The sequence below is a fragment of the Elephantulus edwardii genome, unplaced genomic scaffold (assembly GCF_000299155.1).
Source record: "Elephantulus edwardii isolate Elephantulus edwardi_28Jun2011 unplaced genomic scaffold, EleEdw1.0 scaffold00032, whole genome shotgun sequence".
Taxonomy (NCBI): Eukaryota; Metazoa; Chordata; class Mammalia; order Macroscelidea; family Macroscelididae; genus Elephantulus; species Elephantulus edwardii.
Window position 1 is genome coordinate 2,869,945 of NW_006399782.1, and position 14,152 is coordinate 2,884,096.

Below are 14,152 nucleotides of genomic sequence, written 5' to 3' on the forward strand. Positions count from 1 at the left end.
TAGTGTCAAGGAGTTGGGCTGTCAACCCGAAGAATCCACCAGCTGCTCCACGAGAGAAGATGGGAAATCTCCTCCCTTTCAATTTGCCTCTGAGAACTCGCTGTGGAGTCAGCTGTGAGACTCACTCAGCTATGAGTTGATTCCAACTCGAAGATACTCAACATGTTGGGGATCTTGTCAACCAGGTGCTCTGAGGGAGAAAGATGGGGAAGCCAACAGAATGTCACCTTTGAGTGGTATCGATGGGATGGCCGCGGGCTGGTTTTGGTTAGCCAGAGGTCTGCCATGCATCACCTCATCTATTCTCTTTCAAATGATGAGAACCTCACACATTAGTGCATTATTGTTCCAAAAGAACCTCTCTTTTGGAGAACCAAGATGGCAGTGGTGGACAAAACAATGTAAGGAGCTGCAGGAGCAGCAAGCTGCCCCACAGCTCTCAGTATCCCACTGGCAAGCCCATGCTGCTGCAGCAGCTCCATGGGGCCTCCATGGCCGGACCCCAAGGGTCCCCTCACCTGGGATGGATGGCGGATGCCAGGCTCCAAAGCTGTTATGAAGGAGCATCCACACTGCCACAGAATGAACTTATTCTAAAGTAAATTCTTGGAATCAAGATGGCAGTGGCAAGAGATGCGACGTGAGGAGCAAGAGGCTTGGCAAGCCACATGGAAGCAGGCCATGCAACTTATATATACCCAAACAGCCAGGCAGTTGACTGCTGGGCATCAGTGTGGACTGAAGTTCAACATCAAGAAGATGGGGATTCTTGAAGGAACATGGGTGAGTCCCACTTTCTCCCACTACCTGCCACTGAGCCCATGCTGCCACAACCCTATGGGGCCGCTGTGGCCTGGGCCCATGGGTCCCCTGGTCTGAACCAAGTGGCGAGCTCTGGGCCCCATGGCGACTGTGGATGCCAGGAGCCATGGGCCCCCAGTGCAGGATTGGGGGGTGGGGGGGGTGGCAGCAGCAGCAATGCTATGGAGCTGTGGGAGGTGAAGGACTTGATACAGGAAAGCATCTCGCTGTCAGTGAAGAAAATTTCCTAGAACAGGCCAGAGAAGATCATCAGCGCAATGGATTGATAAGAGTCACTTTGAGTTGTCTACAACCTGACAACACTTAACAACAACAACATATCCGAGACTGTAGATATCCTCAATACATCACATATTTTGATTTCTTAACTACTGCTGCCAAGAACTGTTTAGACCTAGGGAGGGTCTGTTCACCACTCTCAGAGCCCTTTCTCCATTTGTGAAGGGGGATGGTAGTGATGCCTACTTCGAATTGCAGTTTGACAACTTGGTGTGTGTGTGTGGGGCAATGGTGGCAGTGCTGGAACTTGGGGTGCTGTCCCCGGCCATGGTCTTCAGTGGGGCACAGGGTCCAGACCTGGGGGGGTTTCAGTAGGGGAGTGTGCCACCCAGCCCACAGAGTGTGTCACCCAACCCGTGGGGAGAGCCATCCAGCCCTCAGGGTGAGACCATTAGGATGTGCCATTCAGCCCTCGGGGTGTTCCATCTGGTCCCTGGAACAGGGACCTTAGGTCTTTGGGGAAAACTGCCCCAATTTTATCTAAGCCAATTTTTTCCACCTTCTTCCCCAGTACACCTGTAAGTAATACCTCCAAAGCCCTTCTATTTGTAACTCACAAGTTTACTCTCTCTAGGTTTGCTCCCTTTCCTATAGGTAACCGTAACACTGACTTTTGCTCCACACCTGAACCCAGTTCCAGAGACAGAAGGGAAATACGACTTCCAGCTAAGGAAGTGAAGGAGGATGGAGCCTCAGGGTTCAGCCTGCCATCCCCACTGGACCCACCTTGGCAAACACTTTGCAGTCTAGAGGGCAGTAAATGTCAGAAAAATATCTTCCAACAGAACAAGAAGGCATGCAGCTTCAACCCAGGACCACCAGTAAGGTGTTAAAGCGTGCTCCTCTTCCACCTTCACTTCAGTGCCTCTGTTCAGCATGAAGAAGCCAGAGAGTCTGTGCCCTATTCCCAAATGAGAAACCCACAAATGAATAAGACAATTTCTTTGTAAAAAAAAAAAATAACCACCATTGGACTATGCTCACCATTACCCTATCTCTGCTGGTCTCTGCTTTCTCATTTCCTTTGCCTCCTCCCCTCAACCCCCAAATTGTGCAGCCCTGTTATTTCATCCCTGCCCAACCTCACTCTTCTGCTCCCAACCCTCGCCCTCTTATATCCCCCATACATGTTTTTCACAACAACAAAAAAAAAAGAAGAATTTTTTTCCCCCTAAAGTATTCGTTTCTGGGAAGGGGAACACAGTGATATGTCATGTTGTTACATAATTGAGTTGAAAGAGAACAACCTGCAAAGGTGTTCCAGTTGATCATCCAGAGAGAGTTATTCTATGTAGTACAGCCTTCAATATGGATTACATTTCAACATCAAGAAGACAAAAATCTTCACCACTGGACCAATAGGCAACTTCATGATAAATGGAGAAAGGATTTAAGTTATCAGTGAGTTCATCTTGCTTGGATCCATAATCTACGCCCTTGGTAACACCAGTCAGGAGATAAGGAGATGTATTGCACTGGGCAAGTCTGTTGTCAAGGATATTGTTAAAACACTGAAGAACAATGATGTCAGTCTGAAGACTTAAGGTGTGCCTTATTCAGGCCATAGTCTTTTCCACTGTTTCTTTCACATTTAAGAGCTGGACAATGAATACAGATGCTAGAAGGAGATTTGACCCTACTGAGTTGTGATTTGGAGAAGAATGTGGTTTATCCCATCGACTGTCAAAAGAACAAACAGATAAGTTTTGAAGAAGGTGGAGACAGAGTTTGACTCCAGCTCTTTGGAGACAAAGACAGAAAAGCTCTGTATCTCATACTTTGGGCAGGTTGGTAGGAGAAGCTATTCCTTAGAAGGGGGCATCATGCTTGGAAAGGTCAGTGAGAGAGAGAAAGATCCTCAATGAGATGGATAGATACATTGACTGCAGCAATGGGCTCATGTGTGTCAGAGGTGATGAGAATGGCACAGGAGAGGAGAGGAGAGGAGGAGCAGGCTTAGGTCTTGTCGTTCTAGAATGGCCGCGATACTGTGAGATCCTGGGCTGAGTCTTTACTCTGCAGCCGAGCTTCCGTCTATGTTCTTGGTGACTCCTGCATCTCCGTCACCCCATGCACCTCATGCCAAGTGACTAATGCACTGAAATAGTTTCCAGCAAGAGCAGAGATCAGACTACATTCTGAGATGGAAACCAAACCCAAAGGGGTGTGGTTGGCATCATAGGTGGACAGTCGTCATTGCCCATGGGTGCCAGGACAGAGGTCTGAGGAAAGAATGGTTCCACAAGGAAGAAGAGGGGCAGGCAGTGAGAACTGGCAGGTGTGTGGGGAGAGACTTCTCCACAGACTGGGATCTTTATGAGGGTAGGAACCAGGCTTTTCTCACGTCCTCAGGCTGTGCAAGTAACTCATGTGCAATCAACATCTAATATTTTCTGATTGACTTAGAAGAAATTAATCCAGAAGGCTGTTCAAATGATGGTAGAAGTGGGATACTTCCTAAAAGAGGCTGTGTCTCTGGGCAACAAGGACACAGGATTTAAAGCCTAGAATAATGGCCCTTTTCAGAAGTCCAAGCAGCATCGTGAAAGGGGTCCAGAATGTTTAGGTCAGGCAGAGGTCAGTCACCAAAGTGCCACAGAGCGTTCAAGGGACAAAGGCGACCGAGCAGGCAGAGGGTGCTCGGCAGCATTGTGTTACTGCTCAAGTGCGGTACTTGTGCTCAGGTTGGTACTTGTCAGGTCCAATATTATAGTCGTTAGTCCTGGGTGGCACAAAGGATTTGCGATTGGCTATTTATCTAATGATCGGCAGTTTGAACCCACTCATTGGTTCTACAAAAGCAAAGCCTGGGGATCTGTTTTCATAAAGATTATTGTTTTTATGTGCCTTCGAGTCCCTTTGGACCCTACATACAATATTGTGTTATTGTTCTGACTGGGAGCAGAGGCTGAGGCCTGCTTGAGGGTGTGACTTTAAAATCTCCTTGATGAGTCGATGAGCTTGTGGGCTGGGATGGGCTGAGGCCTGGGACCTTTGGAGTCTCCCTCCACTCTGGAAGTTTGGCTGGCTGGCTGACGTCGCAGTGGTGGTCTCACCTTGGTGGCAGTCAGGCAAGGGAAGTTTCTGTTGTGTGTTACTGTTCTGACTGGGGGCAGAGGCCCGGGCCTGCTTGACAAAAATCTCTTTGATGAGGTGGTGGGCTTGTGGGCTGGGTTGGTTAAACATTCTCCTAGGTCATGTAACCCTGGTGTGTCCACTTGCTGTACAGAGGTAACTCGTGGTGGCTGTGAAGCTGAACACTGTGACACTGATGTGTCAAATGCAAGAATGGTTACTCATGGCGGACAGTGTTTGGTGGAGCTCCCCGATTAAAACAAGCTTGGAAGCAAGAGTGGCACCTACTTCCCAAATAGCTTGCCTCGGGAAACCCTATGAAAGCTATAAAAGAAAGGATGAAAGTTATATAAGTGTCCAGGTCTTTCATTCATAGGGTCGCTATGAGTTGTCTATGACTCAATGGCACTTAACAACAACAACGACAACAATAACATGTACAACAACTCTGAAACCTGCTGTATCCTGTGCCAACTTAACTGTCTCTGACACATTTACCCTCATTACCCCAGTCACTGAATCGATCCATCTCATCAATGGTCTTCCTCTCTTTCTCTGTCCCTCCAACCCTTCCAAGCATGATGTTCCTCTTCAAGGACTGGTCCCTCCTTGCAACATGCCTAAAGTTAAGTCATATGAAGCCTCAGAATCCTTGCTTCCAAGGAGCAGCCTGATTTCACCCTCTCTAGGATGAACATGTTTCTTCTCCTCAGTCTATTCAACACTCTTCTCCAGCACCACTGTTCAAAGGCATCAATTCTCTATCATCCCTAGTCACTGTCCAGCTCTCTGATGCATAGCAAGGAATTGTGAAGACTATGGTCTGGATCAGGTACACCTTAGTCTCCAGACTGTCATCACTGCTCCCCAGTACACTGGAGATGTCCCTGACAGCAGACTTTCCCAATGCAATTAATCTTTTGATTTTCTGGCTGCTGGTACCAAGATTGTTGATTGTGGAGCCAAGTAAACTAAAGCTGTTAAACAATCTCAGTCTCTTCAACATCTATCATAATGTTGCCAGTTGAAGTCAGATGTGTCCTTATGTTCCCTACACATTCCTCTATAAATTCTAAGACCAACAGTTTTCCCCAGGCCCAGTGGTGAGAATTTTTTTCTTAATGTTGAGCTTCATTCCATAGTGAAGGCTGCAGTCCTTGACCTTCTGCAGCAAATGCTCCAGGTCCACCTCAGTTTCAGCAAGCAGGGTTTTGTCATCTGCATAATTCAGGATGTTGATCAGTCTTCCTCCAATCTTGATGCCACATTCCTCCTCATACAACCCAATCTTGTGGATGATCTGTTCTGCATAGAGATTGAAAAGGTATCGAGATAGGACACATCCCTGGTGTACAGCCTTCCTGATTTTGAACCATATAGTGTTTCCTTGTTCTGATAACTGCTTCCTGGTCCAAGTATAGGTTTCACAAAAGCAAAAGAAAATGTTCGTAAAGATTATAGCCAAGAACAAAATCTCCACAGAACAGCTATACTCTGGATTGACTTAAGAACAATGAGTTTTAATATTACTTTTTTTTTTAGCCACGCACAACTATCGAGCACTTGAGATCTGACTAGATAAAACTGAGATGTGTGCTGTCAAATACATCCTGTGTTTAAAATACTTAGTATGGGGGGGAGGAAGTAATATTATCTCAGTAATTTTCACATTGATTGTATGTTGAAATGACACTATTTTTTTATATATTATATGAAGTAAAATATGCTATTATCATTAATCTCTTTTCAATATATTTAGTAAAAAATTTAGAAAATTTTACTTTTTTTTTAAACAGTTAACATGACTTTTATTTGAATTATACACCAACTACTAAGGACAAAGATGAAGAAATGAGATTTTACTTTTTAAAAAAATTTTTTAGTAAAAATTATTTGTGCTTTACTGACTATGCAAAGGTGCTTTATAGACTATGCAAAGGAATTTGCCTCTGTGGATTATAATAAATTCTTTTTAATGCGGCTGTTAGAAAATGTAAATAACTTGGGTAGTTTTCATTATATTTCTTCTGGACAGCGCTGCCTTGCACAGTCTTCCACACCTTGCCTTTTCCTGCATATAGGTTTCTGAACATTGTTACAGATTGTGAAAAGAGTGGTGCAGCCAGCATGAGCATGGCCTTACCCGACCTCCGCAAGTCCCTGTCCACAATACGCTGGTGTTGTCGGGCACCATCAAGTCAGAGCCGACCCAGTGCTGACCCTCCGGTGGGTTTTCAGAGGGAGTTAATCGCACGGAAGGAGATTGCTCATCCTTATTCCATGGAGCAGATGGTGCATTTGAAACACATGCTTTTGAGATGACAGTGCAACTTTTTACCACGAGGCCACAAGAGCTCCCCATATACACAGCATGAACCTAGTTCCTGCGAGGCCAGACATGTCCTTATGCTCCCTGCACTTTCCTCTACCAATTCTAATACCAACTGTCTTCTCCAGGGCTCTAGCTGCTCTCCTACTGGTCCATTGAAATAGCCACAAAGAATGTACAGAACCATACTCAGGATCTTGGGCTTATTAGAGAAAACAGGCTGTAATCCAGGTAGGAAACTGGACACAATGCTTCAGTCAGGACAGTTTCTTAGATGTGTTTGCCAGCCTGTTGACCTTCAGCTTCTTAACTTTAGGGTCAGTATGACAAAGCGCTTTTTCTGTGCCAACCCTGCTGCCAGCCTTCCAGCAGGCTAGGGCAAAGGTCCCCCAGCTTTGGCTCTGTGGGGTAACAGTCCCTGTTCAACACTGTCTCGTGTTGGTTCTCTGGATCGTCATTGTTGATGCCCTGGTTTTCGTCTAGGTTCTGGTCTGATTTGTGCAGGAAAATGTGGCCCAAATGGACACTTGCAGGAACTTTCCATTTCTTCTTTCTCTCTAGAAGAAATGTGTGTTGTGTACCATCGAGTCAGGACCCAACCCATAGCTGACCCTCCAGTGGGTTTTCAGAAGCAGTTAATAGAATGGGAGGAGATTGTCCATCCTTCTCCCACGGAGCAGCTGGTAGATTCAAACGCTGTGCCTTAAGGATTGCAGCGCAGCTTCTTACCACTAGGCCAAAATAGATTCCTATTTTCTGCCTCCAAACCTGCTCGATTTAAGCTGTGTTGGCACAGCAAGAGTGACGAATCCCCACATTAATGGACTGCACACCTTCCTTGCCCATTCCCACCCAAAAGGTGCTATTCACCTTATTCACCTCATTAACACCATTTCACCCAGCCATGTGGTGACTGTCAGTCAAAGTCAATGGCTAGGAAAGCCGTTTTGAATAATCAACTTACTGTACCACATAGGTCAATATATGTGGATGTGTCTCTTCCTTTGCAATGACCCCACGGTGTATAAATTCATAGAGATGCTGGAGTTAAGACATGGTGACTTTGCAGTGATTACAGAATTTCCAAAGACTCCTCACAAAGTTCTAAGGACATAGCCAAGTACAGATAGAGCCTCCTGTGTTGCAGGTCAGATGTAGGGAGCTGTGAATTGCCTATATAGAATAATCCAGATACAAATAAGGGAATGCATTACATCCTGAAGGTGAGAACTCAGAAGTGGATGTTGGGGAAAGCCCACAATTGGGAGGAGAAGGACAGGGAAACAGTAAAGAAAGTATAGACCTGTCATAGACCAAGGGGTGAATTCTCTAAGGAGGAGGACCTATATATAACATAGACATGCTTCACTGGAACATAGAATCTTACACTTCCGAAGAGCATCTCTAGATTTGTGGCCTTGTTATTTTTCATCAGTTTTGTGGAGCCTTGGTATCATAGTGATTAAAGCACTCAATAGTTAATTAAAAGGTTAGGTTAACGAAAAGGTTAACTAAGAGGTTCAAATGCACCAGCTTTTCTATAGATGATGCGTGACTCTCTACTTCCCTAAACATCTTGGAAATTCTGTGGGAAGTTTCTACTCTGTCCAATAAGCTCATTGTGAATTGAAATACTCAACAGCTCAACTGTTGTAATGCACTGAAGGCACTGGGGAAAAAAAATAAGGCCCTGGGAATCAATGTTATTTCTCATTATTAATTTGGAGAGGTCCCTGACTACAGACTTTCCCCATACACTTATTTCCTGATCTCCTGGTACCAAGAGTGTTGCTCCAAATAAGATGAGATTGTTGACAGTTTCAATCTTTTCTCAATTTATCATAATGTCACCTACTTGTCCAGTGGTGAGAATATTTGTTTTCTTGATGTTGAGATAAAATTTATATTAAAGGCTCTATTCTTTGATCTTCTGCAGCAAGAACTTCAAGTCTTTCTCACTTTCAGCTCTCTGTAGAGATAATGTTGTCACATTTGAGTGGAGACTTGAATAATGAGAAGGGGGTCAGCCAAGAGGCCCTTTGAGAAAAAGGTAAATACAAGTGGTAAAGTGTGTGAGCTGCTGTGGGCAGCATGTGTGGCTCTACTCCAGCTTAGAGGTTGGGAAGGAGATCAAGAACGACTTTAGAGAGAAAGTGGCCACTGGTGAGTGTAGTGAATGAGTTGGGTCAGCGGTTGGTCGGTCAGTGGCCTAAGATGGATGGAATACAAAATGAAGCCAAGTAAGGAAAATGTCCTGGAGGGATTTAAAAATCATGGTAAAAAATATGAACTTTTTTCTGATGCAGTGCACAGGCATTGGAGGGCTTACGCAGAATAGAGACATGATCAGCTTGGGAAATAGAAAGATGATTCGCCATCAAGGGTCTCAGCTATGGCCAGAGAAGGCTGTCATTTGCCATAATGTTTGTATGTCTGATTATCTTTGCTGTGGTTTTCTGTTAGAGATAAGTCGTCTATCTATCCGTTGTTGTATAGTGGGAATGGTTTGCATATTGTAGTTATTGTTAGAAGATCAAGTAGAGTATGACTTATAATGATCTTATGAACAACAGATCAGAACTCTATTCTGTCCTGTATCTCTGACCCTCAGACCCATTGCAGCAGTCACTGTGTCAGTCCAACTGGTTAAGGGTCTTCCTCTCAACCATTCCAAGCATGATGTCCCTCACTAATTACTTTATAGCTTGGGTATTTGCATTCTTATTTATCTGTCAATTTTTTTGTTTGTATTGGGAGAATGATGTGATTATTGGCAATTACTTTATAGCTTGTGTATCTGAATTCTTGTTTTTCATTGTTCTAATTAGCACAACACTTGTCTGTCAGTTTGTTGTACTGTGGTAAATTGTGGGTGCTGTGAAAGCTATGACATTGGTGGGTCAAATGCCAGGGGGGGTCACCCCTGGAGGACAGGCTTACATAGAGTTTCCAGATTAAGACAGCCTAGGAAGCAGGATTGGCCATTCACTTCTTAAATAGCAGGCCTCTAAAAACCCCTATGAACAATAGAGGAACATGGATAGTTGTAGTATTGGCAGTAGAGCCCAAATTGAAAGTCAACCAAAATAAGGAGAAACAGCTAAAGCTATCCTTTAAGAGTTGAAACATGGAATGTACAAAGTATGAATATTGGAAAACCGGAAGTTGTGAAAAATAAAATGGAATGCATGACCATCAACATTCTAGGATGAATGTAAGAGGAGATGGACTATCTTTGTCCACTTTCAATCAATCACACGGTATACTGTGCCAGGAACGAAAAACAGAGGAAGGATGGTGTTGTGTTTATGTTGTTGTTATTGTTATGTGCCATTGAGTCCTTTGTAACTCATAGTGACTCTACGTACAAGAGTCCTAAACGCCATTCTATCCTGTGCCAACCTCGCTGTCTCAAATACATTCATTCCCACCACTCCACTCACAGAATCAATCCATCTCATCGAGGGTCTTCCTCTCCTATGCCGTCCCTCCACTCTCCCAGACGTGATGTCCCTCTCCAAGGACCAGTCCCTCCTTGCAACATGCCAAAAGTATGTCAGACAAAGTTTCAGAATCCTTGACTCCAGGGAACATTCTGGCTTCACCCTCTCCAGGACAAACCTGTTTGTTCTCCTAGCAGTCCATGGTATATGCAACACTCTTCTCCAGCACCACAACTCAAAAGCATCAATTATCTTTCTATCATCCCTATTCACTGTCCAACTCTCCGATGCATAGCATGTAATTGCAAAGACTATAGCCTGGATCAGGCGTACCTTAGTTTCCAGCCTGATGTCGTTGCTCTTCAGTACTCTTGAGAGGTCCCTCACAGCTGACTTTCCCAATGCAATTCGTCTCCTGATTTCCTGGCTGCTGTTACTGAGAGTGTTGACTGTGGAGCCAAATAAACTAAAACTGTTAACTATCTCAATCTCTTCACCATCCATACTGATGCTGCCAATTGGCCCAGTGGTGAGAATCTTTGTTTTCTTGATATTGAGTTTCAATCCATATTGAAGACTGCAGTCCTTGACCTTCTGCAGGAAGCGCTTCAGGTCCTCCTCAGTTTCAGAGAGCAGGGTTGTGTCATCTGCATAACGCAGGTTGTTGACAATTCTTCCACCAATCCTGATGCCACATTCCTCCTCGTACAGCCCAGCGTCTCGGATGATCTGTTCTGCGAACAGATTGAAAAGGTGTGGAGACAAAATACATCCCTGACTGACCCCTTTCTTGATTTTGAACCATCCAGCGTCTCCCTGCTCTGTTCTGAAGACTGCCTCTTGGTCCAAGTATAGGTTTCGCATTAGCACGATCAAATGTTCTGGGATTCCCATTCTTCTCAGAGTCTGTCATAGCTTGTTGTGATCCACACAGTCAAAAGCCTTTGCATAGTCAATGAAGCACAGATAGACGTTCTTCTGGTATTCTCTGCTTTCTGCCAAGATCCATCTAACATTAGCTATAATATCCCTAGTACCACGACCTCTTCTAAATCCAGCCTGCACATCTGGCAGTTCTCTGTTGACATATTGTTCCAAATGTTTTTGGATAATTTTCAGCAGAATCTTGATTGCATGTGATAGCAATGATATTATTTGATAATTTCCACACTCTGTTGGGTCACCTTTCTTTGGAATGGGAAGAAACATTGATCTCTTCCAGTCAGTTGGCCAGCAGGCTGTCCTCCAGATTTCCTGACACAACTTAGTGAGCACATCTAGGGCAGAGTCTGTTTGTTGAAATAAAGCAATTGGTATGCTGTCAACTCCTGGAGCCTTGTTTTTTGCCAATTCCTTCATAGAAACTTCAGCTTCCTCCTTCGTCACCATAGGTTCTTGCTCATATGTTATTTCATGAAATTCCTCTGTGTCGGCCAATTTCTTCTGATACAGTGATTGTGTACTCCTTCCATCTTCTTTTGATACTTTCTGGATCATTCAACATTCTACCCAAACTATCTTTAAGTATTGCCACTCATGGCTTCAATTTGTTTTTCAACTCCTTCAGCTTAAGAAACGCTGAGTGAGTCCGGCCCTTGTGATATTCCAAGCTCTCTGCACATTTCATTATAGTATCTTGCTTTGTTGAGTTAATAGTTAAAAAAAAAGAGAAGGCAATTTCAAGTTCTATCCTGAAGTGCAATGTTGTGAATCATAGAATAGCATGCATATGCATAAAAGGAAGATCTCTTAATACAATCAATATATGGTCAAATATATCCACCAACAGCTAAAGCCAAAGAGGAGGAAATTGAAGATTTTTACCAAGTTTTGCAGTCCAAAATTGGCCACATGCAATCAAGGTGTGTTAATGATAACTGGTGACTGGCATGCAAAAGTGGAAACAAAGAAGAAGGAAGGGTATGGACCTGGTGACAGAAATGGAACCAAATATAGAATGATCAAATTCATTGCCAAATTCCTTTTTAAAAAAATGCAAACAGGGACTTTACACATGTACTTCACCAGAAGGACTGCATAGGAATCAAACTGACTATGTCTGTGGAAGGTATCATTGGAGAAATTCCGTATCAGTGGTCAAAAGCAGGCCAGGTGCTGACTGTGGAACAGACCATCAATTACTCATGTGCAAGTTCAAATTGAGGTTAAAAAAAATGAAAACAAGTTCACGAGAACTAAAATATGATCTTGAATCTATTTCACATGAATTTCAAATCATCTTAGATTTCAAGCATTGAGTACCAATCATCAAAGACCAGATGAGTTGTGGGATGACATCAAGGATATCATCCATGAAGCAGATCTGCATCCTGCCTTGTCCTGTGCCATCTTCATCATCTCTGATACACTTGTGCTCATCCTTCAGTGACGATGTCAATGCATTTCATTAAGGGTATTCCTCTCTTTTGCTGACTACTAACCTTGCCAAGTTGTTGTTATGTGCTGTCGAGTCATAGATGACTCAGTGACCCTATGAACGAAAGACCTGAACACCTCTATAACTTTCATTGTTTCTCCAAGTTCATAGGGTTTCCAGAGGCAAGCTATTTTGGAAGTGGATGCCACTCCTGCTTCCAAGCTTGTTTTAATCAGGGAACTCAACCAAACACTGTCTACCATGGGTAACCATTCTCTCATTTGACACATCAGTGTCACAGTGTTCAGCATCACAGCAACAACATGTCCAAAGTATGTGAGACAAAGTTTCACTATCTTTGCCTCTAAGGAGCACTCTTGTTTGTGCTTTCTCCAAAACATATTTATTTGTTCTTTTCATAGCTCATGGGATATTCAGTACTCTTCTTCAACACCATGACTCAAAGGCATCAATTCTTCTATTATCCTTATTCATTCATTGTTCAGCTTTCAGATAACACAGTAAGTAATTGAAAACACTATGGTTTGGATTAAAGGCACTTTAGTCTCTAAACTGCCATCATTTCTCCTTGAAACTTTGGAGAAGTCCTTGACAGCAGACATTCTCAATGTGGTGGGTCTTTTGACATGTTAACAGTTGGTACCATGGATATTGTTTGTGGATCCAAGTAAGATGAAACCATTGACCATTTTAATAATTTCCCCATCTATGTGAACATAATAAGCCCACATAAAATGGAATATTATTCATTATTTAAAAAGCAATAAAGTAAAACAAAATGTGCTTGAATGATTGAATGAATACCATTTTTTTAAAGGAACAAAGTACTGATATGGGGTACGACAGGGAGGTCTGAGGTCAGAGTCTACAGTTAGTTGTGCTGCTAACTCAAAGGCCAAGCAGCTCTGGCAGTTTGAATGCACCAGCATCTTCTCAGGAGAAAGATGGACAATCTCCTTCCATGTAATGCACAGCCTTGGAAATTCAGTGGAGTGTCAGCTCAGAGTTGATTCCAACTTGAAGGCTATGAGTTGAGTTGAGTTCAAAGTGTACCGTATAAATGAACCTTGAAAGTAACTAAAATAAACCAGTCACAAAAGGCCAAAAGAATTTTTTTTAAAGCTACAGATGATTCTACTGATCAGAAGGGGCAAATCTGCAGGGACAGAAAGATTAGTGCTTCCCACGGATGGGGGAAGAGGAAATGGGAAGGAGACTGCTTAATGGGTAAAGGGTTTTTTTGTGTGATGTGACGAAATGTCCCAGAATTAGTGGTGGCGATGTTGTGCAACATTGTGAATACACTAGAAACTACCAGATTGCATGCTTTAAAATGAAAAGTTAAAATGGGGAGTTTTGTGTAATTGGAATATTAGCTCATAAAAAGATGAAATTAAAATTGTTTAAAAATAACAAGTTTGGGACTCAGTGATAACATTCACTCTGACCTCCAGGAGTGACGTCTGTGATGTTTGAGGAGCAGACTTTTATGCCACAATTCATATCTCCATTTACAATTCTCTCCCCTCACCAGATGGAACAAACCTTTCTTTACAGTTATTCCATTAATCATTTACTTTGTACTGGCAAGTACAATGAATGCAAATATTTGATCTACTCATGCATTTCTTCAATCTCTTCTAGTTGCGTGGGTGTCTTAGTTAAGCCCAGCACTGCTATAGAGGAATTACCACAAGGGGGCACTTTTAAAGAACAGACATTTATTTTCTCACAGTTCTGGAGGCTAGAAGTCCATATCAGGGCATTGGCTCTGGTCTGGGGAAGAATCTTTTTTTTTTTTTTTTT

General features: G+C 43.3%; 1 pseudogene; it reads right to left on the reverse strand.

Annotated features, from left to right (window-relative positions):
* Nucleotides 1-823, reverse strand: part of LOC102862912 — a 4,151-nt pseudogene extending 3,328 nt beyond the window's left edge.
* Nucleotides 824-14,152: the final 13,329 nt, after the last annotated feature.